This window comes from Crinia signifera, chromosome 8 (assembly GCF_055691185.1).
Source record: "Crinia signifera chromosome 8, ASM5569118v1, whole genome shotgun sequence".
Classification (NCBI taxonomy): Eukaryota; Metazoa; Chordata; class Amphibia; order Anura; family Myobatrachidae; genus Crinia; species Crinia signifera.
Genome location: NC_139224.1, coordinates 68,349,744 through 68,376,625, shown reverse-complemented (window position 1 = coordinate 68,376,625; position 26,882 = coordinate 68,349,744). Strand labels below are relative to the sequence as shown.

At 39.3% G+C, this 26,882-nt stretch overlaps 57 non-coding genes and 1 pseudogene across 57 annotated transcripts; all 58 read right to left on the bottom strand.

The window, feature by feature from the left end:
• Positions 1 to 12: 12 nt before the first annotated feature.
• Positions 13 to 121, bottom strand: LOC146029576 (5S ribosomal RNA; annotated as a pseudogene).
• Positions 122 to 466: 345 nt separating this feature from the next.
• Positions 467 to 585, bottom strand: LOC146033668 (5S ribosomal RNA). Its single transcript, XR_014459078.1, has one exon. It is a non-coding gene; the product is annotated as a 5S ribosomal RNA (ribosomal RNA).
• Positions 586 to 930: 345 nt separating this feature from the next.
• Positions 931 to 1,049, bottom strand: LOC146030244 (5S ribosomal RNA). Its single transcript, XR_014455744.1, has one exon. It is a non-coding gene; the product is annotated as a 5S ribosomal RNA (ribosomal RNA).
• A 345-nt stretch (positions 1,050 to 1,394) lies between these two features.
• Positions 1,395 to 1,513, bottom strand: LOC146031624 (5S ribosomal RNA). Its single transcript, XR_014457086.1, has one exon. It is a non-coding gene; the product is annotated as a 5S ribosomal RNA (ribosomal RNA).
• A 345-nt stretch (positions 1,514 to 1,858) lies between these two features.
• Positions 1,859 to 1,977, bottom strand: LOC146031887 (5S ribosomal RNA). Its single transcript, XR_014457339.1, has one exon. It is a non-coding gene; the product is annotated as a 5S ribosomal RNA (ribosomal RNA).
• Positions 1,978 to 2,322: 345 nt separating this feature from the next.
• LOC146030862 (5S ribosomal RNA) lies at positions 2,323 to 2,441 on the bottom strand. The gene has a single exon (XR_014456344.1). It is a non-coding gene; the product is annotated as a 5S ribosomal RNA (ribosomal RNA).
• Positions 2,442 to 2,785: 344 nt separating this feature from the next.
• On the bottom strand, positions 2,786 to 2,904 carry LOC146032904 (5S ribosomal RNA). The gene has a single exon (XR_014458316.1). It is a non-coding gene; the product is annotated as a 5S ribosomal RNA (ribosomal RNA).
• A 345-nt stretch (positions 2,905 to 3,249) lies between these two features.
• LOC146034001 (5S ribosomal RNA) lies at positions 3,250 to 3,368 on the bottom strand. Its single transcript, XR_014459410.1, has one exon. It is a non-coding gene; the product is annotated as a 5S ribosomal RNA (ribosomal RNA).
• A 344-nt stretch (positions 3,369 to 3,712) lies between these two features.
• On the bottom strand, positions 3,713 to 3,831 carry LOC146032057 (5S ribosomal RNA). The gene has a single exon (XR_014457505.1). It is a non-coding gene; the product is annotated as a 5S ribosomal RNA (ribosomal RNA).
• A 345-nt stretch (positions 3,832 to 4,176) lies between these two features.
• Positions 4,177 to 4,295, bottom strand: LOC146027409 (5S ribosomal RNA). Its single transcript, XR_014454812.1, has one exon. It is a non-coding gene; the product is annotated as a 5S ribosomal RNA (ribosomal RNA).
• A 344-nt stretch (positions 4,296 to 4,639) lies between these two features.
• LOC146033989 (5S ribosomal RNA) lies at positions 4,640 to 4,758 on the bottom strand. The gene has a single exon (XR_014459398.1). It is a non-coding gene; the product is annotated as a 5S ribosomal RNA (ribosomal RNA).
• Positions 4,759 to 5,104: 346 nt separating this feature from the next.
• LOC146034034 (5S ribosomal RNA) lies at positions 5,105 to 5,223 on the bottom strand. Its single transcript, XR_014459441.1, has one exon. It is a non-coding gene; the product is annotated as a 5S ribosomal RNA (ribosomal RNA).
• Positions 5,224 to 5,567: 344 nt separating this feature from the next.
• LOC146033977 (5S ribosomal RNA) lies at positions 5,568 to 5,686 on the bottom strand. Its single transcript, XR_014459386.1, has one exon. It is a non-coding gene; the product is annotated as a 5S ribosomal RNA (ribosomal RNA).
• Positions 5,687 to 6,031: 345 nt separating this feature from the next.
• On the bottom strand, positions 6,032 to 6,150 carry LOC146031323 (5S ribosomal RNA). Its single transcript, XR_014456791.1, has one exon. It is a non-coding gene; the product is annotated as a 5S ribosomal RNA (ribosomal RNA).
• Positions 6,151 to 6,493: 343 nt separating this feature from the next.
• Positions 6,494 to 6,612, bottom strand: LOC146034586 (5S ribosomal RNA). The gene has a single exon (XR_014459991.1). It is a non-coding gene; the product is annotated as a 5S ribosomal RNA (ribosomal RNA).
• Positions 6,613 to 6,957: 345 nt separating this feature from the next.
• On the bottom strand, positions 6,958 to 7,076 carry LOC146032070 (5S ribosomal RNA). Its single transcript, XR_014457517.1, has one exon. It is a non-coding gene; the product is annotated as a 5S ribosomal RNA (ribosomal RNA).
• A 344-nt stretch (positions 7,077 to 7,420) lies between these two features.
• Positions 7,421 to 7,539, bottom strand: LOC146031047 (5S ribosomal RNA). Its single transcript, XR_014456524.1, has one exon. It is a non-coding gene; the product is annotated as a 5S ribosomal RNA (ribosomal RNA).
• A 345-nt stretch (positions 7,540 to 7,884) lies between these two features.
• LOC146033965 (5S ribosomal RNA) lies at positions 7,885 to 8,003 on the bottom strand. Its single transcript, XR_014459374.1, has one exon. It is a non-coding gene; the product is annotated as a 5S ribosomal RNA (ribosomal RNA).
• A 346-nt stretch (positions 8,004 to 8,349) lies between these two features.
• On the bottom strand, positions 8,350 to 8,468 carry LOC146034482 (5S ribosomal RNA). Its single transcript, XR_014459888.1, has one exon. It is a non-coding gene; the product is annotated as a 5S ribosomal RNA (ribosomal RNA).
• Positions 8,469 to 8,813: 345 nt separating this feature from the next.
• LOC146031621 (5S ribosomal RNA) lies at positions 8,814 to 8,932 on the bottom strand. The gene has a single exon (XR_014457084.1). It is a non-coding gene; the product is annotated as a 5S ribosomal RNA (ribosomal RNA).
• Positions 8,933 to 9,277: 345 nt separating this feature from the next.
• LOC146031886 (5S ribosomal RNA) lies at positions 9,278 to 9,396 on the bottom strand. Its single transcript, XR_014457338.1, has one exon. It is a non-coding gene; the product is annotated as a 5S ribosomal RNA (ribosomal RNA).
• Positions 9,397 to 9,741: 345 nt separating this feature from the next.
• On the bottom strand, positions 9,742 to 9,860 carry LOC146033057 (5S ribosomal RNA). The gene has a single exon (XR_014458467.1). It is a non-coding gene; the product is annotated as a 5S ribosomal RNA (ribosomal RNA).
• A 345-nt stretch (positions 9,861 to 10,205) lies between these two features.
• LOC146032193 (5S ribosomal RNA) lies at positions 10,206 to 10,324 on the bottom strand. Its single transcript, XR_014457637.1, has one exon. It is a non-coding gene; the product is annotated as a 5S ribosomal RNA (ribosomal RNA).
• A 344-nt stretch (positions 10,325 to 10,668) lies between these two features.
• On the bottom strand, positions 10,669 to 10,787 carry LOC146032930 (5S ribosomal RNA). Its single transcript, XR_014458341.1, has one exon. It is a non-coding gene; the product is annotated as a 5S ribosomal RNA (ribosomal RNA).
• Positions 10,788 to 11,132: 345 nt separating this feature from the next.
• Positions 11,133 to 11,251, bottom strand: LOC146033953 (5S ribosomal RNA). Its single transcript, XR_014459362.1, has one exon. It is a non-coding gene; the product is annotated as a 5S ribosomal RNA (ribosomal RNA).
• Positions 11,252 to 11,596: 345 nt separating this feature from the next.
• Positions 11,597 to 11,715, bottom strand: LOC146030876 (5S ribosomal RNA). The gene has a single exon (XR_014456357.1). It is a non-coding gene; the product is annotated as a 5S ribosomal RNA (ribosomal RNA).
• Positions 11,716 to 12,059: 344 nt separating this feature from the next.
• On the bottom strand, positions 12,060 to 12,178 carry LOC146034513 (5S ribosomal RNA). Its single transcript, XR_014459917.1, has one exon. It is a non-coding gene; the product is annotated as a 5S ribosomal RNA (ribosomal RNA).
• A 345-nt stretch (positions 12,179 to 12,523) lies between these two features.
• On the bottom strand, positions 12,524 to 12,642 carry LOC146032273 (5S ribosomal RNA). Its single transcript, XR_014457715.1, has one exon. It is a non-coding gene; the product is annotated as a 5S ribosomal RNA (ribosomal RNA).
• Positions 12,643 to 12,986: 344 nt separating this feature from the next.
• Positions 12,987 to 13,105, bottom strand: LOC146033063 (5S ribosomal RNA). Its single transcript, XR_014458474.1, has one exon. It is a non-coding gene; the product is annotated as a 5S ribosomal RNA (ribosomal RNA).
• A 344-nt stretch (positions 13,106 to 13,449) lies between these two features.
• On the bottom strand, positions 13,450 to 13,568 carry LOC146033941 (5S ribosomal RNA). Its single transcript, XR_014459349.1, has one exon. It is a non-coding gene; the product is annotated as a 5S ribosomal RNA (ribosomal RNA).
• Positions 13,569 to 13,913: 345 nt separating this feature from the next.
• On the bottom strand, positions 13,914 to 14,032 carry LOC146032938 (5S ribosomal RNA). Its single transcript, XR_014458349.1, has one exon. It is a non-coding gene; the product is annotated as a 5S ribosomal RNA (ribosomal RNA).
• A 345-nt stretch (positions 14,033 to 14,377) lies between these two features.
• On the bottom strand, positions 14,378 to 14,496 carry LOC146031069 (5S ribosomal RNA). The gene has a single exon (XR_014456546.1). It is a non-coding gene; the product is annotated as a 5S ribosomal RNA (ribosomal RNA).
• A 344-nt stretch (positions 14,497 to 14,840) lies between these two features.
• Positions 14,841 to 14,959, bottom strand: LOC146033784 (5S ribosomal RNA). The gene has a single exon (XR_014459192.1). It is a non-coding gene; the product is annotated as a 5S ribosomal RNA (ribosomal RNA).
• Positions 14,960 to 15,303: 344 nt separating this feature from the next.
• On the bottom strand, positions 15,304 to 15,422 carry LOC146032317 (5S ribosomal RNA). The gene has a single exon (XR_014457758.1). It is a non-coding gene; the product is annotated as a 5S ribosomal RNA (ribosomal RNA).
• Positions 15,423 to 15,768: 346 nt separating this feature from the next.
• On the bottom strand, positions 15,769 to 15,887 carry LOC146032665 (5S ribosomal RNA). Its single transcript, XR_014458090.1, has one exon. It is a non-coding gene; the product is annotated as a 5S ribosomal RNA (ribosomal RNA).
• Positions 15,888 to 16,232: 345 nt separating this feature from the next.
• LOC146033929 (5S ribosomal RNA) lies at positions 16,233 to 16,351 on the bottom strand. The gene has a single exon (XR_014459337.1). It is a non-coding gene; the product is annotated as a 5S ribosomal RNA (ribosomal RNA).
• A 345-nt stretch (positions 16,352 to 16,696) lies between these two features.
• LOC146030906 (5S ribosomal RNA) lies at positions 16,697 to 16,815 on the bottom strand. Its single transcript, XR_014456388.1, has one exon. It is a non-coding gene; the product is annotated as a 5S ribosomal RNA (ribosomal RNA).
• Positions 16,816 to 17,160: 345 nt separating this feature from the next.
• On the bottom strand, positions 17,161 to 17,279 carry LOC146031885 (5S ribosomal RNA). Its single transcript, XR_014457337.1, has one exon. It is a non-coding gene; the product is annotated as a 5S ribosomal RNA (ribosomal RNA).
• A 345-nt stretch (positions 17,280 to 17,624) lies between these two features.
• On the bottom strand, positions 17,625 to 17,743 carry LOC146033917 (5S ribosomal RNA). Its single transcript, XR_014459325.1, has one exon. It is a non-coding gene; the product is annotated as a 5S ribosomal RNA (ribosomal RNA).
• Positions 17,744 to 18,088: 345 nt separating this feature from the next.
• Positions 18,089 to 18,207, bottom strand: LOC146033905 (5S ribosomal RNA). Its single transcript, XR_014459313.1, has one exon. It is a non-coding gene; the product is annotated as a 5S ribosomal RNA (ribosomal RNA).
• Positions 18,208 to 18,552: 345 nt separating this feature from the next.
• LOC146032316 (5S ribosomal RNA) lies at positions 18,553 to 18,671 on the bottom strand. Its single transcript, XR_014457757.1, has one exon. It is a non-coding gene; the product is annotated as a 5S ribosomal RNA (ribosomal RNA).
• Positions 18,672 to 19,017: 346 nt separating this feature from the next.
• Positions 19,018 to 19,136, bottom strand: LOC146032663 (5S ribosomal RNA). Its single transcript, XR_014458088.1, has one exon. It is a non-coding gene; the product is annotated as a 5S ribosomal RNA (ribosomal RNA).
• A 345-nt stretch (positions 19,137 to 19,481) lies between these two features.
• Positions 19,482 to 19,600, bottom strand: LOC146033891 (5S ribosomal RNA). The gene has a single exon (XR_014459300.1). It is a non-coding gene; the product is annotated as a 5S ribosomal RNA (ribosomal RNA).
• A 345-nt stretch (positions 19,601 to 19,945) lies between these two features.
• On the bottom strand, positions 19,946 to 20,064 carry LOC146030905 (5S ribosomal RNA). Its single transcript, XR_014456387.1, has one exon. It is a non-coding gene; the product is annotated as a 5S ribosomal RNA (ribosomal RNA).
• Positions 20,065 to 20,409: 345 nt separating this feature from the next.
• Positions 20,410 to 20,528, bottom strand: LOC146031884 (5S ribosomal RNA). The gene has a single exon (XR_014457336.1). It is a non-coding gene; the product is annotated as a 5S ribosomal RNA (ribosomal RNA).
• A 345-nt stretch (positions 20,529 to 20,873) lies between these two features.
• LOC146033879 (5S ribosomal RNA) lies at positions 20,874 to 20,992 on the bottom strand. The gene has a single exon (XR_014459288.1). It is a non-coding gene; the product is annotated as a 5S ribosomal RNA (ribosomal RNA).
• Positions 20,993 to 21,336: 344 nt separating this feature from the next.
• Positions 21,337 to 21,455, bottom strand: LOC146033056 (5S ribosomal RNA). The gene has a single exon (XR_014458466.1). It is a non-coding gene; the product is annotated as a 5S ribosomal RNA (ribosomal RNA).
• Positions 21,456 to 21,799: 344 nt separating this feature from the next.
• On the bottom strand, positions 21,800 to 21,918 carry LOC146033867 (5S ribosomal RNA). Its single transcript, XR_014459276.1, has one exon. It is a non-coding gene; the product is annotated as a 5S ribosomal RNA (ribosomal RNA).
• A 344-nt stretch (positions 21,919 to 22,262) lies between these two features.
• LOC146031046 (5S ribosomal RNA) lies at positions 22,263 to 22,381 on the bottom strand. Its single transcript, XR_014456523.1, has one exon. It is a non-coding gene; the product is annotated as a 5S ribosomal RNA (ribosomal RNA).
• Positions 22,382 to 22,726: 345 nt separating this feature from the next.
• Positions 22,727 to 22,845, bottom strand: LOC146033855 (5S ribosomal RNA). The gene has a single exon (XR_014459264.1). It is a non-coding gene; the product is annotated as a 5S ribosomal RNA (ribosomal RNA).
• A 344-nt stretch (positions 22,846 to 23,189) lies between these two features.
• Positions 23,190 to 23,308, bottom strand: LOC146032315 (5S ribosomal RNA). Its single transcript, XR_014457756.1, has one exon. It is a non-coding gene; the product is annotated as a 5S ribosomal RNA (ribosomal RNA).
• Positions 23,309 to 23,654: 346 nt separating this feature from the next.
• LOC146032662 (5S ribosomal RNA) lies at positions 23,655 to 23,773 on the bottom strand. The gene has a single exon (XR_014458087.1). It is a non-coding gene; the product is annotated as a 5S ribosomal RNA (ribosomal RNA).
• Positions 23,774 to 24,118: 345 nt separating this feature from the next.
• On the bottom strand, positions 24,119 to 24,237 carry LOC146033843 (5S ribosomal RNA). Its single transcript, XR_014459252.1, has one exon. It is a non-coding gene; the product is annotated as a 5S ribosomal RNA (ribosomal RNA).
• A 345-nt stretch (positions 24,238 to 24,582) lies between these two features.
• Positions 24,583 to 24,701, bottom strand: LOC146030904 (5S ribosomal RNA). Its single transcript, XR_014456386.1, has one exon. It is a non-coding gene; the product is annotated as a 5S ribosomal RNA (ribosomal RNA).
• A 345-nt stretch (positions 24,702 to 25,046) lies between these two features.
• LOC146033698 (5S ribosomal RNA) lies at positions 25,047 to 25,165 on the bottom strand. The gene has a single exon (XR_014459106.1). It is a non-coding gene; the product is annotated as a 5S ribosomal RNA (ribosomal RNA).
• Positions 25,166 to 25,510: 345 nt separating this feature from the next.
• Positions 25,511 to 25,629, bottom strand: LOC146033831 (5S ribosomal RNA). Its single transcript, XR_014459239.1, has one exon. It is a non-coding gene; the product is annotated as a 5S ribosomal RNA (ribosomal RNA).
• A 345-nt stretch (positions 25,630 to 25,974) lies between these two features.
• LOC146030902 (5S ribosomal RNA) lies at positions 25,975 to 26,093 on the bottom strand. The gene has a single exon (XR_014456384.1). It is a non-coding gene; the product is annotated as a 5S ribosomal RNA (ribosomal RNA).
• Positions 26,094 to 26,438: 345 nt separating this feature from the next.
• LOC146031882 (5S ribosomal RNA) lies at positions 26,439 to 26,557 on the bottom strand. The gene has a single exon (XR_014457334.1). It is a non-coding gene; the product is annotated as a 5S ribosomal RNA (ribosomal RNA).
• Positions 26,558 to 26,882: the final 325 nt, after the last annotated feature.

The window sequence follows — 26,882 nt, the reverse complement described above, 5'->3', positions numbered from 1 at the left end:
GTAATGGGAAAAAACCTACAGCTCCTGGTGTTCCCATGTGGTCTCCCACCCAAGTACTAACCAGGCCCAACACTGCTTAGTTTCCGAGATTGAGCGTATCCAATGTGGTATGGCTGTAGGTTAGATACAATCACTTTTTTGCCCTCTTTTACTTCTATAACCAGGTAAGCTAATAAAAAAGTTTCCTAACATTATTGGCTTACTGAAAAAAATCATGTGTTGGTAATGTAAAAAGACCTACAGGACATAATATTAGCAGGTGGTCTCAAATTAAACTACTAATGAGGCTCAACACTGTTTAGCTGCCAAAAGCAGATGAAATTGGTCCGAAACAGTGTGGTAAGTCTTTAGGTGATGGCTATTGTGTCTGTTTGACCTCTCCCAAATGTCTGTATTGGCAATAAAAAGAAAAAGTTTCCAATTTAAATAGCTAGAGAATAAAAACAATTTGCCAGTAATGGGAAAAAACCTACAGCACCTGGTGTTCCCATGTGGTCTCCCACCCAAGTACTAACCAAGCCCAACACTGCTTAGCTTCCAAGATCAGACGAGATTGGGCGTATCCAATGTGGTATGGCTTTAGGTGAGATACAGTCACTTTTTTGCCCTCTTCTACTTCTATAACCAGGTAAGCTAATAAAAAAGTTTCCTAACATTATTGGCTTACTGAAAAAAATCATGTGTTGGTAATGTAAAAAGACCTACAGGACATAATATTAGCAGGTGGTCTCAAATTAAACTACTAATGAGGCTCAACACTGTTTATTTGCCAAAAGCAGTTGGAATTGGGCCGAAACAGTGTGGAAAGTCTTTAGGTGATGGCTATTGTGTCTGTTTCACCTCTCTCAAATGTCTGTATTGGCAATAAAAAGAAAAAGTTTTTAATTTAAATAGCTAGAGAATAAAAACAATTTGCCAGTAATGGGAAAAAACCTACAGCACCTGGTGTTCCCATGTGGTCTCCCACCCAAGTACTAACCAGGCCCAACACTGCTTAGCTTCCAAGATCAGACGAGATTGGGTGTATCCAATGTGGTATGGCTGTAGGTGAGATGCAGGCACTTTTTTGCCCTCTTCTACTTCTATCTAAAGGTAAGCTAATAAAAAAGTTTCCTAACTATATTGGCTTACTGAAAAAAATCATGTGTTGGTAATGTAAAAAGACCTACAGGACATAATATTAGCAGGTGGTCTCAAATTAAACTACTAAAGAGGCTCAATACTATTTAGCTGCCAAAAGCAGTTGGAATTGGGCCGAAACAGTGTGGTAAGTCTTTAGGTGATGGCTATTGTGTCTGTTTGACCTCTCCCAAATGTCTGTATTGGCAATAAAAAGAAAAAGTTTCCAATTTAAATAGCTAGAGAATAAAAACAATTTGCCAGTAATGGGAAAAAACCTACAGCACCTGGTGTTCCCATGTGGTCTCCCACCCAAGTACTAACCGGGCCCAACACTGCTTAGCTTCCAAGACCAGACGAGATTGGGCGTATCCAATGTGGTATGGCTGTAGGTGAGATGCTGGCACTTGTTTACCCTCTTCTACTTCTATCTAAAGGTAAGCTAATAAAAAAGTTTCCTAACTATATTGGCTTACTGAAAAAAATCATGTGTTGGTAATGTAAAAAGACCTACAGGACATAATATTAGCAGGTGGTCTCAAATTAAACTACTAAAGAGGCTCAACACTATTTAGCTGCCAAAAGCAGTTGGAATTGGGCCGAAACAGTGTGGTAAGTCTTTAGGTGATGGCAATTGTGTCTGTTTGACCTCTCCCAAATGTCTGTATTGGCAATAAAAAGAAAAAGTTTCCAATTTAAATAGCTAGAGAATAAAAACAATTTGCCAGTAATGGGAAAAAACCTACAGCACCTGGTGTTCCCATGTGGTCTCCCACCCAAGTACTAACCAGGCCCAACACTGCTTAGCTTCCAAGATCAGACAAGATTGGGCGTATCCAATGTGGTATGGCTGTAGGTGAGATAGAGTCACTTTTTTGCCCTCTTCTACTTCTATAACCAGGTAAGCTAATAAAAAAGTTTCCTAACATTATTGGCTTACTGAAAAAAATCATGTGTTGGTAATGTAAAAAGACCTACAGGACATAATATTAGCAGGTGGTCTCAAATTAAACTACTAATGAGGCTCAACACTGTTTAGCTGCCAAAAGCAGATGAAATTGGTCCGAAACAGTGTGGTAAGTCTTTAGGTGATGGCTATTGTGTCTGTTTGACCTCTCCCAAATGTCTGTATTGGCAATAAAAAGAAAAAGTTTCCAATTTAAATAGCTAGAGAATAAAAAGAATTTGCCAGTAATGGGAAAAAACCTACAGCACCTGGTGTTCCCATGTGGTCTCCCACCCAAGTACTAACCAGGCCCAACACTGCTTAGCTTCCAAGATCAGATGAGATTGGGCGTATCCAATGTGGTATGGCTGTAGGTGAGATGCAGGCACTTTTTTGCCCTCTTCTACTTCTATCTAAAGGTAAGCTAATAAAAAAGTTTCCTAACTATATTGGCTTACTGAAAAAAATCATGTGTTGGTAATGTAAAAAGACCAACAGGACACAATATTAGCAGGTGGTCTCAAATTAAACTACTAAAGAGGCTCAACACTATTTAGCTGCCAAAAGCAGTTGGAATTGGGCCGAAACAGTGTGGTAAGTCTTTAGGTGATGGCTATTGTGTCTGTTTGACCTCTCCCAAATGTCTGTATTGGCAATAAAAAGAAAAAGTTTCCAATTTAAATAGCTAGAGAATAAAAACAATTTGCCAGTAATGGGAAAAACCTACAGCACCTGGTGTTCCCATGTGGTCTCCCACCCAAGTACTAACCAGGCCCAACACTGCTTAGCTTTTAAGATCAGACGAGATTGAGCGTATCCAATGTGGTATGGCTGTAGGTGAGATACAGTCACTTTTTTGCCCTCTTCTACTTCTATAACCAGGTAAGCTAATAAAAAAGTTTCCTAACATTATTGGCTTACTGAAAAAAATCATGTGTTGGTAATGTAAAAATACCTACAGGACATAATATTAGCAGGTGGTCTCAAATTAAACTACTAAAGAGGCTCAACACTATTTAGCTGCCAAAAGCAGTTGGAATTGGGCCGAAACAGTGTGGTAAGTCTTTAGGTGATGGCTATTGTGTCTGTTTGACCTCTCCCAAATGTCTGTATTGGCAATAAAAAGAAAAAGTTTCCAATTTAAATAGCTAGAGAATAAAAACAATTTGCCAGTAATGGGAAAAAACCTACAGCACCTGGTGTTCCCATGTGGTCTCCCACCCAAGTACTAACCAGGCCCAACACTGCTTAGCTTCCAAGATCAGACGAGATTGGGCGTATCCAATGTGGTATGGCTGTAGGTGAGATGCAGGCACTTTTTTGCCCTCTTCTACTTCTATCTAAAGGTAAGCTAATAAAAAAGTTTCCTAACTATATTGGCTTACTGAAAAAAATCATGTGTTGGTAATGTAAAAAGACCAACAGGACACAATATTAGCAGGTGGTCTCAAATTAAACTACTAAAGAGGCTCAACACTATTTAGCTGCCAAAAGCAGTTGGAATTGGGCCGAAACAGTGTGGTAAGTCTTTAGGTGATGGCTATTGTGTCTGTTTGACCTCTCCCAAATGTCTGTATTGGCAATAAAAAGAAAAAGTTTCCAATTTAAATAGCTAGAGAATAAAAACAATTTGCCAGTAATGGGAAAAACCTACAGCACCTGGTGTTCCCATGTGGTCTCCCACCCAAGTACTAACCAGGCCCAACACTGCTTAGCTTCTAAGATCAGACGAGATTGGGCGTATCCAATGTGGTATGGCTGTAGGTGAGCTAGAGTCACTTTTTTGCCCTCTTCTACTTCTATAACCAGGTAAGCTAATAAAAAAGTTTCCTAACATTATTGGCTTACTGAAAAAAATCATGTGTTGGTAATGTAAAAAGACCTACAGGACATAATATTAGCAGGTGGTCTCAAATTAAACTACTAATGAGGCTCAACACTGTTTAGCTGCCAAAAGCAGTTGGAATTGGGCCGAAACAGTGTGGTAAGTCTTTAGGTGATGGCTATTGTGTCTGTTTCACCTCTCTCAAATGTCTGTATTGGCAATAAAAAGAAAAAGTTTCCAATTTAAATAGCTAGAGAATAAAAACAATTTGCCAGTAATGGGAAAAAACCTACAGCACCTGGTGTTCCCATGTGGTCTCCCACCCAAGTACTAACCAGACCCAACACTGCTTAGCTTCCAAGATCAGACAAGATTCGGCGTATCCAATGTGGTATGGCTGTAGGTGAGATAGAGTCACTTTTTGCCCTCTTCTACTTCTATAACCAGGTAAGCTAATAAAAAAGTTTCCTAACATTATTGGCTTACTGAAAAAAATCATGTGTTGGTAATGTAAAAAGACCTACAGGACATAATATTAGCAGGTGGTCTCAAATTAAACTACTAATGAGGCTCAACACTGTTTAGCTGCCAAAAGCAGATGAAATTGGTCCGAAACAGTGTGGTAAGTCTTTAGGTGATGGCTATTGTGTCTGTTTGACCTCTCCCAAATGTCTGTATTGGCAATAAAAAGAAAAAGTTTCCAATTTAAATAGCTAGAGAATAAAAACAATTTGCCAGTAATGGGAAAAAACCTACAGCACCTGGTGTTCCCATGTGGTCTCCCACCCAAGTACTAACCAGGCCCAACACTGCTTAGCTTCCAAGATCAGACGAGATTGGGCGTATCCAATGTGGTATGGCTGTAGGTGAGATGCAGGCACTTTTTTGCCCTCTTCTACTTCTATCTAAAGGTAAGCTAATAAAAAAGTTTCCTAACTATATTGGCTTACTGAAAAAAATCATGTGTTGGTAATGTAAAAAGACCAACAGGACACAATATTAGCAGGTGGTCTCAAATTAAACTACTAAAGAGGCTCAACACTATTTAGCTGCCAAAAGCAGTTGGAATTGGGCCGAAACAGTGTGGTAAGTCTTTAGGTGATGGCTATTGTGTCTGTTTGACCTCTCCCAAATGTCTGTATTGGCAATAAAAAGAAAAAGTTTCCAATTTAAATAGCTAGAGAATAAAAACAATTTGCCAGTAATGGGAAAAAAACATACAGCACCTGGTGTTCCCATGTGGTCTCCCACCCAAGTACTAACCAGGCCCAACACTGCTTAGCTTCCAAGATCAGACGAGATTGGGCGTATCCAATGTGGTATGGCTTTAGGTGAGATACCGTCACTTTTTTGCCCTCTTCTACTTCTATAACCAGGTAAGCTAATAAAAAAGTTTCCTAACATTATTGGCTTACTGAAAAAAATCATGTGTTGGTAATGTAAAAAGACCTACAGGACATAATATTAGCAGGTGGTCTCAAATTAAACTACTAATGAGGCTCAACACTGTTAATTTGCCAAAAGCAGTTGGAATTGGGCCGAAACAGTGTGGAAAGTCTTTAGGTGATGGCTATTGTGTCTGTTTCACCTCTCTCAAATGTCTGTATTGGCAATAAAAAGAAAAAGTTTCCAATTTAAATAGCTAGAGAATAAAAAAATTTGCCAGTAATGGGAAAAAACCTACAGCACCTGGTGTTCCCATGTGGTCTCCCACCCAAGTACTAACCAGGCCCAACACTGCTTAGCTTCCAAGATCAGACGAGATTGGGCGTATCCAATGTGGTATGGCTGTAGGTGAGATGCAGGCACTTTTTTGCCCTCTTCTACTTCTTTAACCAGGTAAGCTAATAAAAAAGTGTCCTAACATTATTGGCTTACTGAAAAAAATCATGTGTTGGTAATGTAAAAAGACCTACAGGACATAATATTAGCAGGTGGTCTCAAATTAAACTACTAATGAGGCTCAACACTGTTTAGCTGCCAAAAGCAGATGAAATTGGTCCGAAACAGTGTGGTAAGTCTTTAGGTGATGGCAATTGTGTCTGTTTGACCTCTCCCAAATGTCTGTATTGGCAACAAAAAGAAAAAGTTTCCAATTTAAATAGCTAGAGAATAAAAACAATTTGCCAGTAATGGGAAAAAACCTACAGCACCTGGTGTTCCCATGTGGTCTCCCACCCAAGTACTAACCAGGCCCAACACTGCTTAGCGTCCAAGATCAGACGAGATTGGGCGTATCCAATGTGGTATGGCTGTAGGTGAGATGCAGGCACTTTTTTGCCCTCTTTTACTTCTATCTAAAGGTAAGCTAATAAAAAAGTTTCCTAACTATATTGGCTTACTGAAAAAAATCATGTGTTGGTAATGTAAAAAGACCAACAGGACACAATATTAGCAGGTGGTCTCAAATTAAACTACTAAAGAGGCTCAACACTATTTAGCTGCCAAAAGCAGTTGGAATTGGGCCGAAACAGTGTGGTAAGTCTTTAGGTGATGGCTATTGTGTCTGTTTGACCTCTCCCAAATGTCTGTATTGGCAATAAAAAGAAAAAGTTTCCAATTTAAATAGCTAGAGAATAAAACAATTTGCCAGTAATGGGAAAAACCTACAGCACCTGGTGTTCCCATGTGGTCTCCCACCCAAGTATTAACCAGGCCCAACACTGCTTAGCTTCCAAGATCAGACAAGATTGAGCGTATCCAATGTGGTATGGCTGTAGGTAAGATACAGTCACTTTTTTGCCCTCTTCTACTTCTATAACCAGGTAAGCTAATAAAAAAGTTTCCTAACATTATTGGCTTACTGAAAAAAATCATGTGTTGGTAATGTAAAAATACCTACAGGACATAATATTAGCAGGTGGTCTCAAATTAAACTACTAAAGAGGCTCAACACTATTTAGCTGCCAAAAGCAGTTGGAATTGGGCCGAAACAGTGTGGTAAGTCTTTAGGTGATGGCTATTGTGTCTGTTTGACCTCTCCCAAATGTCTGTATTGGCAATAAAAAGAAAAAGTTTCCAATTTAAATAGCTAGAGAATAAAAACAATTTGCCAGTAATGGGAAACAACCTACAGCACCTGGTGTTCCCATGTGGTCTCCCACCCAAGTACTAACCAGGCCCAACACTGCTTAGTTTCCAAGATCAGACGAGATTGGGCGTATCCAATGTGGTATGGCTGTAGGTGAGATGCAGGCACTTTTTTGCCCTCTTCTACTTCTATCTAAAGGTAAGCTAATAAAAAAGTTTCCTAACTATATTGGCTTACTGAAAAAAATCATGTGTTGGTAATGTAAAAAGACCAACAGGACACAATATTAGCAGGTGGTCTCAAATTAAACTACTAAAGAGGCTCAACACTATTTAGCTGCCAAAAGCAGTTGGAATTGGGCCGAAACAGTGTGGTAAGTCTTTAGGTGATGGCTATTGTGTCTGTTTGACCTCTCCCAAATGTCTGTATTGGCAATAAAAAGAAAAAGTTTCCAATTTAAATAGCTAGAGAATAAAAACAATTTGCCAGTAATGGGAAAAACCTACAGCACCTGGTGTTCCCATGTGGTCTCCCACCCAAGTACTAACCAGGCCCAACACTGCTTAGCTTCCAAGATCAGACGAGATTGAGCGTATCCAATGTGGTATGGCTGTAGGTGAGATACAGTCACTTTTTTGCCCTCTTCTACTTCTATAACCAGGTAAGCTAATAAAAAAGTTTCCTAACATTATTGGCTTACTGAAAAAAATCATGTGTTGGTAATGTAAAAATACCTACAGGACATAATATTAGCAGGTGGTCTCAAATTAAACTACTAAAGAGGCTCAACACTATTTAGCTGCCAAAAGCAGTTGGAATTGGGCCGAAACAGTGTGGTAAGTCTTTAGGTGATGGCTATTGTGTCTGTTTGACCTCTCCCAAATGTCTGTATTGGCAATAAAAAGAAAAAGTTTCCAATTTAAATAGCTAGAGAATAAAAACAATTTGCCAGTAATGGGAAAAAACCTACAGCACCTGGTGTTCCCATGTGGTCTCCCACCCAAGTACTAACCAGGCCCAACACTGCTTAGCTTCCAAGATCAGACGAGATTGGGCGTATCCAATGTGGTATGGCTGTAGGTGAGATGGAGGCACTTTTTTGCCCTCTTCTACTTCTATCTAAAGGTAAGCTAATAAAAAAGTTTCCTAACTATATTGGCTAACTGAAAAAAATCATGTGTTGGTAATGTAAAAAGACCAACAGGACACAATATTAGCAGGTGGTCTCAAATTAAACTACTAAAGAGGCTCAACACTATTTAGCTGCCAAAAGCAGTTGGAATTGGGCCGAAACAGTGTGGTAAGTCTTTAGGTGATGGCTATTGTGTCTGTTTGACCTCTCCCAAATGTCTGTATTGGCAATAAAAAGAAAAAGTTTCCAATTTAAATAGCTAGAGAATAAAAACAATTTGCCAGTAATGGGAAAAAAACCTACAGCACCTGGTGTTCCCATGTGGTCTCCCACCCAAGTACTAACAAGGCCCAACACTGCTTAGCTTCCAAGTTCAGACGAGATTGGGCGTATCCAATGTGGTATGGCTTTAGGTGAGATACCGTCACTTTTTTGCCCTCTTCTACTTCTATAACAAGGTAAGCTAATAAAAAAGTTTCCTAACATTATTGGCTTACTGAAAAAAATCATGTGTTGGTAATGTAAAAAGACCTACAGGACATAATATTAGCAGGTGGTCTCAAATTAAACTACTAATGAGGCTCAACACTGTTTATTTGCCAAAAGCAGTTGGAATTGGGCCGAAACAGTGTGGAAAGTCTTTAGGTGATGGCTATTGTGTCTGTTTGACCTCTCCCAAATGTCTGTATTGGCAATAAAAAGAAAAAGTTTCCAATTTAAATAGCTAGAGAATAAAAACAATTTGCCAGTAATGGGAAAAAACCTACAGCACCTGGTGTTCCCATGTGGTCTCCCACCCAAGTACTAACCGGGCCCAACACTGCTTAGCTTCCAAGACCAGACGAGATTGGGCGTATCCAATGTGGTATGGCTGTAGGTGAGATGCTGGCACTTGTTTACCCTCTTCTACTTCTATCTAAAGGTAAGCTAATAAAAAAGTTTCCTAACTATATTGGCTTACTGAAAAAAATCATGTGTTGGTAATGTAAAAAGACCTACAGGACATAATATTAGCAGGTGGTCTCAAACTAAACTACTAAAGAGGCTCAACACTATTTAGCTGCCAAAAGCAGTTGGAATTGGGCCGAAACAGTGTGGTAAGTCTTTAGGTGATGGCTATTGTGTCTGTTTGACCTCTCCCAAATGTCTGTATTGGCAATAAAAAGAAAAAGTTTCCAATTTAAATAGCTAGAGAATAAAAACAATTTGCCAGTAATGGGAAAAAACCTACAGCACCTGGTGTTCCCATGTGGTCTCCCACCCAAGTACTAACCAGGCCCAACACTGCTTAGCTTCCAAGATCAGACAAGATTGGGCGTATCCAATGTGGTATGGCTGTAGGTGAGACAGAGTCACTTTTTTGCCCTCTTCTACTTCTATAACCAGGTAAGCTAATAAAAAAGTTTCCTAACATTATTGGCTTACTGAAAAAAATCATGTGTTGGTAATGTAAAAAGACCAACAGGACACAATATTAGCAGGTGGTCTCAAATTAAACTACTAAAGAGGCTCAACACTGTTTAGCTGCCAAAAGCAGTTGGAATTGGGCCGAAACAGTGTGGTAAGTCTTTAGGTGATGGCTATTGTGTCTGTTTGACCTCTCCCAAATGTCTGTATTGGCAATAAAAAGAAAAAGTTTCCAATTTAAATAGCTAGAGAATAAAAACAATTTGCCAGTAATGGGAAAAAACCTACAGCACCTGGTGTTCCCATGTGGTCTCCCACCCAAGTATTAACCAGGCCCAACACTGCTTAGCTTCCAAGATCAGACGAGATTGAGCGTATCCAATGTGGTATGGCTGTAGGTGAGATACAGTCACTTTTTTGCCCTCTTCTACTTTTATAACCAGGTAAGCTAATAAAAAAGTTTCCTAACATTATTGGCTTACTGAAAAAAATCATGTGTTGGTAATGTAAAAATACCTACAGGACATAATATTAGCAGGTGGTCTCAAATTAAACTACTAAAGAGGCTCAACACTATTTAGCTGCCAAAAGCAGTTGGAATTGGGCCGAAACAGTGTGGTAAGTCTTTAGGTGATGGCTATTGTGTCTGTTTGACCTCTCCCAAATGTCTGTATTGGCAATAAAAAGAAAAAGTTTCCAATTTAAATAGCTAGAGAATAAAAACAATTTGCCAGTAATGGGAAAAAACCTACAGCACCTGGTGTTCCCATGTGGTCTCCCACCCAAGTACTAACCAGGCCCAACACTGCTTAGCTTTCAAGATCCGACGAGATTGGGCGTATCCAATGTGGTATGGCTGTAGGTGAGATGCAGGCACTTTTTTGCCCTCTTCTACTTCTATCTAAAGGTAAGCTAATAAAAAAGTTTCCTAACTATATTGGCTTACTGAAAAAAATCATGTGTTGGTAATGTAAAAAGACCAACAGGACACAATATTAGCAGGTGGTCTCAAATTAAACTACTAAAGAGGCTCAACACTATTTAGCTGCCAAAAGCAGTTGGAATTGGGCCGAAACAGTGTGGTAAGTCTTTAGGTGATGGCTATTGTGTCTGTTTGACCTCTCCCAAATGTCTGTATTGGCAATAAAAAGAAAAAGTTTCCAATTTAAATAGCTAGAGAATAAAAACAATTTGCCAGTAATGGGAAAAACCTACAGCACCTGGTGTTCCCATGTGGTCTCCCACCCAAGTACTAACCAGGCCCAACACTGCTTAGCTTCCAAGATCAGTCGAGATTGAGCGTATCCAATGTGGTATGGCTGTAGGTGAGATAGAGTCACTTTTTTGCCCTTTTCTACTTCTATAACCAGGTAAGCTAATAAAAAAGTTTCCTAACATTATTGGCTTACTGAAAAAAATCATGTGTTGGTAATGTAAAAATACCTACAGGACATAATATTAGCAGGTGGTCTCAAATTAAACTACTAAAGAGGCTCAACACTATTTAGCTGCCAAAAGCAGTTGGAATTGGGCCGAAACAGTGTGGTAAGTCTTTAGGTGATGGCTATTGTGTCTGTTTGACCTCTCCCAAATGTCTGTATTGGCAATAAAAAGAAAAAGTTTCCAATTTAAATAGCTAGAGAATAAAAACAATTTGCCAGTAATGGGAAAAAACCTACAGCACCTGGTGTTCCCATGTGGTCTCCCACCCAAGTACTAACCAGGCCCAACACTGCTTAGCTTCCAAGATCAGACGAGATTGGGCGTATCCAATGTGGTATGGCTGTAGGTGAGATAGAGTCACTTTTTTGCCCTCTTCTACTTCTATAACCAGGTAAGCTAATAAAAAAGTTTCCTAACATTATTGGCTTACTGAAAAAAATCATGTGTTGGTAATGTAAAAAGACCTACAGGACATAATATTAGCAGGTGGTCTCAAATTAAACTACTAATGAGGCTCAACACTGTTTAGCTGCCAAAAGCAGTTGGAATTGGGCCGAAACAGTGTGGTAAGTCTTTAGATGATGGCTATTGTGTCTGTTTCACCTCTCTCAAATGTCTGTATTGGCAATAAAAAGAAAAAGTTTCCAATTTAAATAGCTAGAGAATAAAAACAATTTGCCAGTAATGGGAAAAAACCTACAGCACCTGGTGTTCCCATGTGGTCTCCCACTCAAGTACTAACCAGGCCCAACACTGCTTAGCTTCCAAGATCAGACGAGATTGGGCGTATCCAATGTGGTATGGCTGTAGGTGAGATGCAAGCACTTTTTTGCCCTCTTCTACTTCTATCTAAAGGTAAGCTAATAAAAAAGTTTCCTAACTATATTGGCTTACTGAAAAAAATCATGTGTTGGTAATGTAAAAAGACCTACAGGACATAATATTAGCAGGTGGTCTCAAATTAAACTGCTAAAGAGGCTCAATACTATTTAGCTGCCAAAAGCAGTTGGAATTGGGCCGAAACAGTGTGGTAAGTCTTTAGGTGATGGCTATTGTGTCTGTTTGACCTCTCCCAAATGTCTGTATTGGCAATAAAAAGAAAAAGTTTCCAATTTAAATAGCTAGAGAATAAAAACAATTTGCCAGTAATGGGAAAAACCTACAGCACCTGGTGTTCCCATGTGGTCTCCCACCCAAGTATTAACCAGGCCCAACACTGCTTAGCTTCCAAGATCAGACGAGATTGAGCGTATCCTATGTGGTATGGCTGTAGGTGAGATACAGTCACTTTTTTGCCCTCTTCTACTTTTATAACCAGGTAAGCTAATAAAAAAGTTTCCTAACATTATTGGCTTACTGAAAAAAATCATGTGTTGGTAATGTAAAAATACCTACAGGACATAATATTAGCAGGTGGTCTCAAATTAAACTACTAAAGAGGCTCAACACTATTTAGCTGCCAAAAGCAGTTGGAATTGGGCCGAAACAGTGTGGTAAGTCTTTAGGTGATGGCTATTGTGTCTGTTTGACCTCTCCCAAATGTCTGTATTGGCAATAAAAAGAAAAAGTTTCCAATTTAAATAGCTAGAGAATAAAAACAATTTGCCAGTAATGGGAAAAAACCTACAGCACCTGGTGTTCCCATGTGGTCTCCCACCCAAGTACTAACCAGGCTCAACACTGCTTAGCTTCCAAGATCAGACGAGATTGGGCGTATCCAATGTGGTATGGCTGTAGGTGAGATGCAGGCACTTTTTTGCCCTCTTCTACTTCTATCTAAAGGTAAGCTAATAAAAAAGTTTCCTAACTATATTGGCTTACTGAAAAAAATCATGTGTTGGTAATGTAAAAAGACCAACAGGACACAATATTAGCAGGTGGTCTCAAATTAAACTACTAAAGAGGCTCAACACTATTTAGCTGCCAAAAGCAGTTGGAATTGGGCCGAAACAGTGTGGTAAGTCTTTAGGTGATGGCTATTGTGTCTGCTTGACCTCTCCCAAATGTCTGTATTGGCAATAAAAAGAAAAAGTTTCCAATTTAAATAGCTAGAGAATAAAAACAATTTGCCAGTAATGGGAAAAACCTACAGCACCTGGTGTTCCCATGTGGTCTCCCACCCAAGTACTAACCAGGCCCAACACTGCTTAGCTTCCAAGATCAGACAAGATTGAGCGTATCCAATGTGGTATGGCTGTAGGTAAGATACAGTCACTTTTTTGCCCTCTTCTACTTCTATAACCAGGTAAGCTAATAAAAAAGTTTCCTAACATTATTGGCTTACTGAAAAAAATCATGTGTTGGTAATGTAAAAATACCTACAGGACATAATATTAGCAGGTGGTCTCAAATTAAACTACTAAAGAGGCTCAACACTATTTAGCTGCCAAAAGCAGTTGGAATTGGCCGAAACAGTGTGGTAAGTCTTTAGGTGATGGCTATTGTGTCTGTTTGACCTCTCCCAAATGTCTGTATTGGCAATAAAAAGAAAAAGTTTCCAATTTAAATAGCTAGAGAATAAAAACAATTTGCCAGTAATGGGAAAAAACCTACAGCACCTGGTGTTCCCATGTGGTCTCCCACCCAAGTACTAACCAGGCCCAACACTGCTTAGCTTCCAAGATCAGACGAGATTGGGCGTATCCAATGTGGTATGGCTGTAGGTGAGATAGAGTCACTTTTTTGCCCTCTTCTACTTCTATAACCAGGTAAGCTAATAAAAAAGTTTCCTAACATTATTGGCTTACTGAAAAAAATCATGTGTTGGTAATGTAAAAAGACCTACAGGACATAATATTAGCAGGTGGTCTCAAATTAAACTACTAATGAGGCTCAACACTGTTTAGCTGCCAAAAGCAGTTGGAATTGGGCCGAAACAGTGTGGTAAGTCTTTAGATGATGGCTATTGTGTCTGTTTCACCTCTCTCAAATGTCTGTATTGGCAATAAAAAGAAAAAGTTTCCAATTTAAATAGCTAGAGAATAAAAACAATTTGCCAGTAATGGGAAAAAACCTACAGCACCTGGTGTTCCCATGTGGTCTCCCACCCAAGTATTGACCAGGCCCAACACTGCTTAGCTTCCAAGATCAGACGAGATTGGGCGTATCCAATGTGGTATGGCTGTAGGTGAGATGCAAGCACTTTTTTGCCCTCTTCTACTTCTATCTAAAGGTAAGCTAATAAAAAAGTTTCCTAACTATATTGGCTTACTGAAAAAAATCATGTGTTGGTAATGTAAAAAGACCTACAGGACATAATATTAGCAGGTGGTCTCAAATTAAACTGCTAAAGAGGCTCAATACTATTTAGCTGCCAAAAGCAGTTGGAATTGGGCCGAAACAGTGTGGTAAGTCTTTAGGTGATGGCTATTGTGTCTGTTTGACCTCTCCCAAATGTCTGTATTGGCAATAAAAAGAAAAAGTTTCCAATTTAAATAGCTAGAGAATAAAAACAATTTGACAGTAATGGGAAAAAACCTACAGCACCTGGTGTTCCCATGTGGTCTCCCACCCAAGTACTAACCAGGCCCAACACTGCTTAGCTTCCAAGATCAGACGAGATTGGGCGTATCCAATGTGGTATGGCTGTAGGAGAGATGCAGGCACTTGTTTGCCCTCTTCTACTTCTATCTAAAGGTAAGCTAATAAAAAAGTTTCCTAACTATATTGGCTTACTGAAAAAAATCATGTGTTGGTAATGTAAAAAGACCTACAGGACATAATATTAGCAGGTGGTCTCAAATTAAACTACTAAAGAGGCTCAACACTATTTAGCTGCCAAAAGCAGTTGGAATTGGGCCGAAACAGTGTGGTAAGTCTTTAGGTGATGGCTATTGTGTCTGTTTGACCTCTCCCAAATGTCTGTATTGGCAATAAAAAGAAAAAGTTTCCAATTTAAATAGCTAGAGAATAAAAACAATTTGCCAGTAATGGGAAAAACCTACAGCACCTGGTGTTCCCATGTGGTCTCCCACCCAAGTATTGACCAGGCCCAACACTGCTTAGCTTCCAAGATCAGACGAGATTGAGCGTATCCAATGTGGTATGGCTGTAGGTGAGATACAGTCACTTTTTTGCCCTCTTCTACTTCTATAACCAGGTAAGCTAATAAAAAAGTTTCCTAACATTATTGGCTTACTGAAAAAAATCATGTGTTGGTAATGTAAAAATACCTACAGGACATAATATTAGCAGGTGGTCTCAAATTAAACTACTAAAGAGGCTCAACACTATTTAGCTGCCAAAAGCAGTTGGAATTGGGCCGAAACAGTGTGGTAAGTCTTTAGGTGATGGCTATTGTGTCTGTTTGACCTCTCCCAAATGTCTGTATTGGCAATAAAAAGAAAAAGTTTCCAATTTAAATAGCTAGAGAATAAAAACAATTTGCCAGTAATGGGAAAAACCTACAGCACCTGGTGTTCCCATGTGGTCTCCCACCCAAGTACTAACCAGGCCCAACACTGCTGAGCTTCCAAGATCAGACGAGATTGGGCGTATCCAATGTGGTATGGCTGTAGGTGAGATGCAGGCACTTTTTTGCCCTCTTCTACTTCTATCTAAAGGTAAGCTAATAAAAAAGTTTCCTAACTATATTGGCTTACTGAAAAAAATCATGTGTTGGTAATGTAAAAAGACCAACAGGACACAATATTAGCAGGTGGTCTCAAATTAAACTACTAAAGAGGCTCAACACTATTTAGCTGCCAAAAGCAGTTGGAATTGGGCCGAAACAGTGTGGTAAGTCTTTAGGTGATGGCTATTGTGTCTGTTTGACCTCTCCCAAATGTCTGTATTGGCAATAAAAAGAAAAAGTTTCCAATTTAAATAGCTAGAGAATAAAAACAATTTGCCAGTAATGGGAAAAAAACCTACAGCACCTGGTGTTCCCATGTGGTCTCCCACCCAAGTACTAACCAGGCCCAACACTGCTTAGCTTCCAAGATCAGACGAGATTGGGCGTATCCAATGTGGTATGGCTTTAGGTGAGATACCGTCACTTTTTTGCCCTCTTCTACTTCTATAACCAGGTAAGCTAATAAAAAAGTTTCCTAACATTATTGGCTTACTGAAAAAAATCATGTGTTGGTAATGTAAAAAGACCTACAGGACATAATATTAGCAGGTGGTCTCAAATTAAACTACTAATGAGGCTCAACACTGTTTATTTGCCAAAAGCAGTTGGAATTGGGCCGAAACAGTGTGGAAAGTCTTTAGGTGATGGCTATTGTGTCTGTTTCACCTCTCTCAAATGTCTGTATTGGCAATAAAAAGAAAAAGTTTCCAATTTAAATAGCTAGAGAATAAAAACAATTTGCCAGTAATGGGAAAAAACCTACAGCACCTGGTGTTCCCATGTGGTCTCCCACCCAAGTACTAACCAGGCCCAACACTGCTTAGCTTCCAAGATCAGACGAGATTGGGCGTATCCAATGTGGTATGGCTGTAGGTGAGATGCAGGCACTTTTTTGCCCTCTTCTACTTCTATCTAAAGGTAAGCTAATAAAAAAGTTTCCTAACTATATTGGCTTACTGAAAAAAATCATGTGTTGGTAATGTAAAAAGACCTACAGGACATAATATTAGCAGGTGGTCTCAAATTAAACTACTAAAGAGGCTCAATACTATTTAGCTGCCAAAAGCAGTTGGAATTGGGCCGAAACAGTGTGGTAAGTCTTTAGGTGATGGCTATTGTGTCTGTTTGACCTCTCCCAAATGTCTGTATTGGCAATAAAAAGAAAAAGTTTCCAATTTAAATAGCTAGAGAATAAAAACAATTTGCCAGTAATGGGAAAAAACCTACAGCACCTGGTGTTCCCATGTGGTCTCCCACCCAAGTACTAACCGGGCCCAACACTGCTTAGCTTCCAAGACCAGACGAGATTGGGTGTATCCAATGTGGTATGGCTGTAGGTGAGATGCTGGCACTTGTTTACCCTCTTCTACTTCTATCTAAAGGTAAGCTAATAAAAAAGTTTCCTAACTATATTGGCTTACTGAAAAAAATCATGTGTTGGTAATGTAAAAAGACCTACAGGACATAATATTAGCAGGTGGTCTCAAATTAAACTACTAAAGAGGCTCAACACTATTTAGCTGCCAAAAGCAGTTGGAATTGGGCCGAAACAGTGTGGTAAGTCTTTAGGTGATGGCTATTGTGTCTGTTTGACCTCTCCCAAATGTCTGTATTGGCAATAAAAAGAAAAAGTTTCCAATTTAAATAGCTAGAGAATAAAAACAATTTGCCAGTAATGGGAAAAAACCTACAGCACCTGGTGTTCCCATGTGGTCTCCCACCCAAGTACTAACCAGGCCCAACACTGCTTAGCTTCCAAGATCAGACAAGATTGGGCGTATCCAATGTGGTATGGCTGTAGGTGAGACAGAGTCACTTTTTTGCCCTCTTCTACTTCTATAACCAGGTAAGCTAATAAAAAAGTTTCCTAACATTATTGGCTTACTGAAAAAAATCATGTGTTGGTAATGTAAAAAGACCTACAGGACATAATATTAGCAGGTGGTCTCAAATTAAACTACTAATGAGGCTCAACACTGTTTAGCTGCCAAAAGCAGATGAAATTGGTCCGAAACAGTGTGGTAAGTCTTTAGGTGATGGCTATTGTGTCTGTTTGACCTCTCCCTAATGTCTGTATTGGCAATAAAAAGAAAAAGTTTCCAATTTAAATAGCTAGAGAATAAAAAAAATTTGCCAGTAATGGGAAAAAACCTACAGCACCTGGTGTTCCCATGTGGTCTCCCACCCAAGTACTAACCAGGCCCAACACTGCTTAGCTTCCAAGATCAGACGAGATTGGGCGTATCCAATGTGGTATGGCTGTAGGTGAGATGGAGGCACTTTTTTGCCCTCTTCTACTTCTATCTAAAGGTAAGCTAATAAAAAAGTTTCCTAACTATATTGGCTTACTGAAAAAAATCATGTGTTGGTAATGTAAAAAGACCAACAGGACACAATATTAGCAGGTGGTCTCAAATTAAACTACTAAAGAGGCTCAACACTATTTAGCTGCCAAAAGCAGTTGGAATTGGGCCGAAACAGTGTGGTAAGTCTTTAGGTGATGGCTATTGTGTCTGTTTGACCTCTCCCAAATGTCTGTATTGGCAATAAAAAGAAAAAGTTTCCAATTTAAATAGCTAGAGAATAAAAACAATTTGCCAGTAATGGGAAAAAACCTACAGCACCTGGTGTTCCCATGTGGTCTCCCACCCAAGTACTAACCAGGCCCAACACTGCTTAGCTTCCAAGATCAGACGAGATTGGGCGTATCCAATGTGGTATGGCTGTAGGTGAGATAGAGTCACTTTTTTGCCCACTTCTACTTCTATAACCAGGTAAGCTAATAAAAAAGTTTCCTAACATTATTGGCTTACTGAAAAAAATCATGTGTTGGTAATGTAAAAATACCTACAGGACATAATATTAGCAGGTGGTCTCAAATTAAACTACTAAAGAGGCTCAACACTATTTAGCTGCCAAAAGCAGTTGGAATTGGGCCGAAACAGTGTGGTAAGTCTTTAGGTGATGGCTATTGTGTCTGTTTGACCTCTCCCAAATGTCTGTATTGGCAATAAAAAGAAAAAGTTTCCAATTTAAATAGCTAAAGAATAAAAACAATTTGCCAGTAATGGGAAAAAACCTACAGCACCTGGTGTTCCCATGTGGTCTCCCACCCAAGTACTAACCAGGCCCAACACTGCTGAGCTTCCAAGATCAGACGAGATTGGGCGTATCCAATGTGGTATGGCTGTAGGTGAGATGCAGGCACTTTTTTGCCCTCTTCTACTTCTATCTAAAGGTAAGCTAATAAAAAAGTTTCCTAACTATATTGGCTTACTGAAAAAAATCATGTGTTGGTAATGTAAAAAGACCAACAGGACACAATATTAGCAGGTGGTCTCAAATTAAACTACTAAAGAGGCTCAACACTATTTAGCTGCCAAAAGCAGTTGGAATTGGGCCGAAACAGTGTGGTAAGTCTTTAGGTGATGGCTATTGTGTCTGTTTGACCTCTCCCAAATGTCTGTATTGGCAATAAAAAGAAAAAGTTTCCAATTTAAATAGCTAGAGAATAAAAACAATTTGCCAGTAATGGGAAAAAAACCTACAGCACCTGGTGTTCCCATGTGGTCTCCCACCCAAGTACTAACCAGGCCCAACACTGCTTAGCTTCCAAGATCAGACGAGATTGGGCGTATCCAATGTGGTATGGCTTTAGGTGAGATACCGTCACTTTTTTGCCCTCTTCTACTTCTATAACCAGGTAAGCTAATAAAAAAGTTTCCTAAAATTATTGGCTTACTGAAAAAAATCATGTGTTGGTAATGTAAAAAGACCTACAGGACATAATATTAGCAGGTGGTCTCAAATTAAACTACTAAAGAGGCTCAACACTATTTAGCTGCCAAAAGCAGTTGGAATTGGGCCGAAACAGTGTGGAAAGTATTTAGGTGATGGCTATTGTGTCTGTTTCACCTCTCTCAAATGTCTGTATTGGCAATAAAAAGAAAAAGTTTCCAATTTAAATAGCTAGAGAATAAAAACAATTTGCCAGTAATGGGAAAAAACCTACAGCACCTGGTGTTCCCATGTGGTCTCCCACCCAAGTACTAACCAGGCCCAACACTGCTTAGCTTCCAAGATCAGACGAGATTGGGCGTATCCAATGTGGTATGGCTGTAGGTGAGATGCAGGCACTTTTTTGCCCTCTTCTACTTCTATCTAAAGGTAAGCTAATAAAAAAGTTTCCTAACTATATTGGCTTACTGAAAAAAATCATGTGTTGGTAATGTAAAAAGACCTACAGGACATAATATTAGCAGGTGGTCTCAAATTAAACTACTAAAGAGGCTCAATACTATTTAGCTGCCAAAAGCAGTTGGAATTGGGCCGAAACAGTGTGGTAAGTCTTTAGGTGATGGCTATTGTGTCTGTTTGACCTCTCCCAAATGTCTGTATTGGCAATAAAAAGAAAAAGTTTCCAATTTAAATAGCTAGAGAATAAAAACAATTTGCCAGTAATGGGAAAAAACCTACAGCACCTGGTGTTCCCATGTGGTCTCCCACCCAAGTACTAACCGGGCCCAACACTGCTTAGCTTCCAAGACCAGACGAGATTGGGTGTATCCAATGTGGTATGGCTGTAGGTGAGATGCTGGCACTTGTTTACCCTCTTCTACTTCTATCTAAAGGTAAGCTAATAAAAAAGTTTCCTAACTATATTGGCTTACTGAAAAAAATCATGTGTTGGTAATGTAAAAAGACCTACAGGACATAATATTAGCAGGTGGTCTCAAATTAAACTACTAAAGAGGCTCAACACTATTTAGCTGCCAAAAGCAGTTGGAATTGGGCCGAAACAGTGTGGTAAGTCTTTAGGTGATGGCTATTGTGTCTGTTTGACCTCTCCCAAATGTCTGTATTGGCAATAAAAAGAAAAAGTTTCCAATTTAAATAGCTAGAGAATAAAAACAATTTGCCAGTAATGGGAAAAAACCTACAGCACCTGGTGTTCCCATGTGGTCTCCCACCCAAGTACTAACCAGGCCCAACACTGCTTAGCTTCCAAGATCAGACAAGATTGGGCGTATCCAATGTGGTATGGCTGTAGGTGAGACAGAGTCACTTTTTTGCCCTCTTCTACTTCTATAACCAGGTAAGCTAATAAAAAAGTTTCCTAACATTATTGGCTTACTGAAAAAAATCATGTGTTGGTAATGTAAAAAGACCTACAGGACATAATATTAGCAGGTGGTCTCAAATTAAACTACTAATGAGGCTCAACACTGTTTAGCTGCCAAAAGCAGATGAAATTGGTCCGAAACAGTGTGGTAAGTCTTTAGGTGATGGCTATTGTGTCTGTTTGACCTCTCCCTAATGTCTGTATTGGCAATAAAAAGAAAAAGTTTCCAATTTAAATAGCTAGAGAATAAAAAAAATTTGCCAGTAATGGGAAAAAACCTACAGCACCTGGTGTTCCCATGTGGTCTCCCACCCAAGTACTAACCAGGCCCAACACTGCTTAGCTTCCAAGATCAGACGAGATTGGGCGTATCCAATGTGGTATGGCTGTAGGTGAGATGGAGGCACTTTTTTGCCCTCTTCTACTTCTATCTAAAGGTAAGCTAATAAAAAAGTTTCCTAACTATATTGGCTTACTGAAAAAAATCATGTGTTGGTAATGTAAAAAGACCAACAGGACACAATATTAGCAGGTGGTCTCAAATTAAACTACTAAAGAGGCTCAACACTATTTAGCTGCCAAAAGCAGTTGGAATTGGGCCGAAACAGTGTGGTAAGTCTTTAGGTGATGGCTATTGTGTCTGTTTGACCTCTCCCAAATGTCTGTATTGGCAATAAAAAGAAAAAGTTTCCAATTTAAATAGCTAGAGAATAAAAACAATTTGCCAGTAATGGGAAAAACCTACAGCACCTGGTGTTCCCATGTGGTCTCCCACCCAAGTATTAACCAGGCCCAACACTGCTTAGCTTCCAAGATCAGACGAGATTGAGCGTATCCAATGTGGTATGGCTGTAGGTGAGATACAGTCACTTTTTTGCCCTCTTCTACTTCTATAACCAGGTAAGCTAATAAAAAAGTTTCCTAACATTATTGGCTTACTGAAAAAAATCATGTGTTGGTAATGTAAAAATACCTACAGGACATAATATTAGCAGGTGGTCTCAAATTAAACTACTAAAGAGGCTCAACACTATTTAGCTGCCAAAAGCAGTTGGAATTGGGCCGAAACAGTGTGGTAAGTCTTTAGGTGATGGCTATTGTGTCTGTTTGACCTCTCCCAAATGTCTGTATTGGCAATAAAAAGAAAAAGTTTCCAATTTAAATAGCTAGAGAATAAAAACAATTTGCCAGTAATGGGAAAAACCTACAGCACCTGGTGTTCCCATGTGGTCTCCCACCCAAGTACTAACCAGGCCCAACACTGCTTAGCTTCCAAGATCAGACGAGATTGGGCGTATCCAATGTGGTATGGCTGTAGGTGAGATGCAGGCACTTTTTTGCCCTCTTCTACTTCTATCTAAAGGTAAGCTAATAAAAAAGTTTCCTAACTATATTGGCTTACTGAAAAAAATCATGTGTTGGTAATGTAAAAAGACCAACAGGACACAATATTAGCAGGTGGTCTCAAATTAAACTACTAAAGAGGCTCAACACTATTTAGCTGCCAAAAGCAGTTGGAATTGGGCCGAAACAGTGTGGTAAGTCTTTAGGTGATGGCTATTGTGTCTGTTTGACCTCTCCCAAATGTCTGTATTGGCAATAAAAAGAAAAAGTTTCCAATTTAAATAGCTAGAGAATAAAAACAATTTGCCAGTAATGGGAAAAACCTACAGCACCTGGTGTTCCCATGTGGTCTCCCACCCAAGTACTAACCAGGCCCAACACTGCTTAGCTTCCAAGATCAGACGAGATTGAGCGTATCCAATGTGGTATGGCTGTAGGTGAGATCCAGTCACTTTTTTGCCCTCTTCAACTTCTATAACCAGGTAAGCTAATAAAAAAGTTTCCTAACATTATTGGCTTACTGAAAAAAATCATGTGTTGGTAATGTAAAAATACCTACAGGACATAATATTAGCAGGTGGTCTCAAATTAAACTACTAAAGAGGCTCAACACTATTTAGCTGCCAAAAGCAGTTGGAATTGGGCCGAAACAGTGTGGTAAGTCTTTAGGTGATGGCTATTGTGTCTGTTTGACCTCTCCCAAATGTCTGTATTGGCAATAAAAAGAAAAAGTTTCCAATTTAAATAGCTAGAGAATAAAAACAATTTGCCAGTAATGGGAAAAAACCTACAGCACCTGGTGTTCCCATGTGGTCTCCCACCCAAGTACTAACCAGGCCCAACACTGCTTAGCTTCCAAGATCAGACGAGATTGGGCGTATCCAATGTGGTATGGCTGTAGGTGAGATAGAGTCACTTTTTTGCCCACTTCTACTTCTATAACCAGGTAAGCTAATAAAAAAGTTTCCTAACATTATTGGCTTACTGAAAAAAATCATGTGTTGGTAATGTAAAAATACCTACAGGACATAATATTAGCAGGTGGTCTCAAATTAAACTACTAAAGAGGCTCAACACTATTTAGCTGCCAAAAGCAGTTGGAATTGGGCCGAAACAGTGTGGTAAGTCTTTAGGTGATGGCTATTGTGTCTGTTTGACCTCTCCCAAATGTCTGTATTGGCAATAAAAAGAAAAAGTTTCCAATTTAAATAGCTAGAGAATAAAAACAATTTGCCAGTAATGGGAAAAACCTACAGCACCTGGTGTTCCCATGTGGTCTCCCACCCAAGTACTAACCAGGCCCAACACTGCTGAGCTTCCAAGATCAGACGAGATTGGGCGTATCCAATGTGGTATGGCTGTAGGTGAGATGCAGGCACTTTTTTGCCCTCTTCTACTTCTATCTAAAGGTAAGCTAATAAAAAAGTTTCCTAACTATATTGGCTTACTGAAAAAAATCATGTGTTGGTAATGTAAAAAGACCAACAGGACACAATATTAGCAGGTGGTCTCAAATTAAACTACTAAAGAGGCTCAACACTATTTAGCTGCCAAAAGCAGTTGGAATTGGGCCGAAACAGTGTGGTAAGTCTTTAGGTGATGGCTATTGTGTCTGTTTGACCTCTCCCAAATGTCTGTATTGGCAATAAAAAGAAAAAGTTTCCAATTTAAATAGCTAGAGAATAAAAACAATTTGCCAGTAATGGGAAAAAAACCTACAGCACCTGGTGTTCCCATGTGGTCTCCCACCCAAGTACTAACCAGGCCCAACACTGCTTAGCTTCCAAGATCAGACGAGATTGGGCGTATCCAATGTGGTATGGCTTTAGGTGAGATACCGTCACTTTTTTGCCCTCTTCTACTTCTATAACCAGGTAAGCTAATAAAAAAGTTTCCTAACATTATTGGCTTACTGAAAAAAATCATGTGTTGGTAATGTAAAAAGACCTACAGGACATAATATTAGCAGGTGGTCTCAAATTAAACTACTAATGAGGCTCAACACTGTTTATTTGCCAAAAGCAGTTGGAATTGGGCCGAAACAGTGTGGAAAGTCTTTAGGTGATGGCTATTGTGTCTGTTTCACCTCTCTCAAATGTCTGTATTGGCAATAAAAAGAAAAAGTTTCCAATTTAAATAGCTAGAGAATAAAAACAATTTGCCAGTAATGGGAAAAAACCTACAGCACCTGGTGTTCCCATGTGGTCTCCCACCCAAGTACTAACCAGGCCCAACACTGCTTAGCTTCCAAGATCAGACGAGATTGGGCGTATCCAATGTGGTATGGCTGTAGGTGAGATGCAGGCACTTTTTTGCCCTCTTCTACTTCTATCTAAAGGTAAGCTAATAAAAAAGTTTCCTAACTATATTGGCTTACTGAAAAAAATCATGTGTTGGTAATGTAAAAAGACCTACAGGACATAATATTAGCAGGTGGTCTCAAATTAAACTACTAAAGAGGCTCAATACTATTTAGCTGCCAAAAGCAGTTGGAATTGGGCCGAAACAGTGTGGTAAGTCTTTAGGTGATGGCTATTGTGTCTGTTTGACCTCTCCCAAATGTCTGTATTGGCAATAAAAAGAAAAAGTTTCCAATTTAAATAGCTAGAGAATAAAAACAATTTGCCAGTAATGGGAAAAAACCTACAGCACCTGGTGTTCCCATGTGGTCTCCCACCCAAGTACTAACCGGGCCCAACACTGCTTAGCTTCCAAGACCAGACGAGATTGGGTGTATCCAATGTGGTATGGCTGTAGGTGAGATGCTGGCACTTGTTTACCCTCTTCTACTTCTATCTAAAGGTAAGCTAATAAAAAAGTTTCCTAACTATATTGGCTTACTGAAAAAAATCATGTGTTGGTAATGTAAAAAGACCTACAGGACATAATATTAGCAGGTGGTCTCAAATTAAACTACTAAAGAGGCTCAACACTATTTAGCTGCCAAAAGCAGTTGGAATTGGGCCGAAACAGTGTATTAAGTCTTTAGGTGATGGCTATTGTGTCTGTTTGACCTCTCCCAAATGTCTGTATTGGCAATAAAAAGAAAAAGTTTCCAATTTAAATAGCTAGAGAATAAAAACAATTTGCCAGTAATGGGAAAAAACCTACAGCACCTGGTGTTCCCATGTGGTCTGCCACCCAAGTACTAACCAGGCCCAACACTGCTTAGCTTCCAAGATCAGACAAGATTGGGCGTATCCAATGTGGTATGGCTGTAGGTGAGACAGAGTCACTTTTTTGCCCTCTTCTACTTCTATAACCAGGTAAGCTAATAAAAAAGTTTCCTAACATTATTGGCTTACTGAAAAAAATCATGTGTTGGTAATGTAAAAAGACCTACAGGACATAATATTAGCAGGTGGTCTCAAATTAAACTACTAATGAGGCTCAACACTGTTTAGCTGCCAAAAGCAGATGAAATTGGTCCGAAACAGTGTGGAAAGTCTTTAGGTGATGGCTATTGTGTCTGTTTCACCTCTCTCAAATGTCTGTATTGGCAATAAAAAGAAAAAGTTTCCAATTTAAATAGCTAGAGAATAAAAACAATTTGCCAGTAATGGGAAAAAACCTACAGCACCTGGTGTTCCCATGTGGTCTCCCACCCAAGTACTAACCAGGCCCAACACTGCTTAGCTTCCAAGATCAGACGAGATTGGGCGTATCCAATGTGGTATGGCTGTAGGTGAGATGCAGGCACTTTTTTGCCCTCTTCTACTTCTATCTAAAGGTAAGCTAATAAAAAAGTTTCCTAACTATATTGGCTTACTGAAAAAAATCATGTGTTGGTAATGTAAAAAGACCTACAGGACATAATATTAGCAGGTGGTCTCAAATTAAACTACTAAAGAGGCTCAATACTATTTAGCTGCCAAAAGCAGTTGGAATTGGGCCGAAACAGTGTGGTAAGTCTTTAGGTGATGGCTATTGTGTCTGTTTGACCTCTCCCAAATGTCTGTATTGGCAATAAAAAGAAAAAGTTTCCAATTTAAATAGCTAGAGAATAAAAACAATTTGCCAGTAATGGGAAAAAACCTACAGCACCTGGTGTTCCCATGTGGTCTCCCACCCAAGTACTAACCGGGCCCAACACTGCTTAGCTTCCAAGACCAGACGAGATTGGGTGTATCCAATGTGGTATGGCTGTAGGTGAGATGCTGGCACTTGTTTACCCTCTTCTACTTCTATCTAAAGGTAAGCTAATAAAAAAGTTTCCTAACTATATTGGCTTACTGAAAAAAATCATGTGTTGGTAATGTAAAAAGACCTACAGGACATAATATTAGCAGGTGGTCTCAAATTAAACTACTAAAGAGGCTCAACACTATTTAGCTGCCAAAAGCAGTTGGAATTGGGCCGAAACAGTGTGGTAAGTCTTTAGGTGATGGCTATTGTGTCTGTTTGACCTCTCCCAAATGTCTGTATTGGCAATAAAAAGAAAAAGTTTCCAATTTAAATAGCTAGAGAATAAAAACAATTTGCCAGTAATGGGAAAAAACCTACAGCACCTGGTGTTCCCATGTGGTCTCCCACCCAAGTACTAACCAGGCCCAACACTGCTTAGCTTCCAAGATCAGACAAGATTGGGCGTATCCAATGTGGTATGGCTGTAGGTGAGACAGAGTCACTTTTTTGCCCTCTTCTACTTCTATAACCAGGTAAGCTAATAAAAAAGTTTCCTAACATTATTGGCTTACTGAAAAAAATCATGTGTTGGTAATGTAAAAAGACCTACAGGACATAATATTAGCAGGTGGTCTCAAATTAAACTACTAATGAGGCTCAACACTGTTTAGCTGCCAAAAGCAGATGAAATTGGTCCGAAACAGTGTGGTAAGTCTTTAGGTGATGGCTATTGTGTCTGTTTGACCTCTCCCTAATGTCTGTATTGGCAATAAAAAGAAAAAGTTTCCAATTTAAATAGCTAGAGAATAAAAAAA